This window comes from Zeus faber (genome assembly GCF_960531495.2).
Source record: "Zeus faber genome assembly, chromosome: 11".
In the NCBI taxonomy this organism is placed as follows: domain Eukaryota; kingdom Metazoa; phylum Chordata; class Actinopteri; order Zeiformes; family Zeidae; genus Zeus; species Zeus faber.
Window position 1 is genome coordinate 22,393,519 of NC_137205.1, and position 238 is coordinate 22,393,756.

A 238-nucleotide genomic window follows, 5' to 3' on the forward strand; every position below is an offset into this window, starting at 1 on the left:
CTGTGAGCGTCCAAGAACGAGTCTCGAAACGACAAGTCCAACCCTTCATCGCCCTGAGCAGTTCTGACGTTCGGAGGGAAACTCCAGCTTGTGGCCTCGAACGCAGAGCCGCTCCTCCGGCTGGAACAGCAATTCAGGACGGCGGGGTTTTGGATGAGTCGACGTTGGATGAACGATTGATGATTGATTTTGGAAGACTGCGGACGAGCACCGATCTCCGAGTCAACAAACCTTCCGC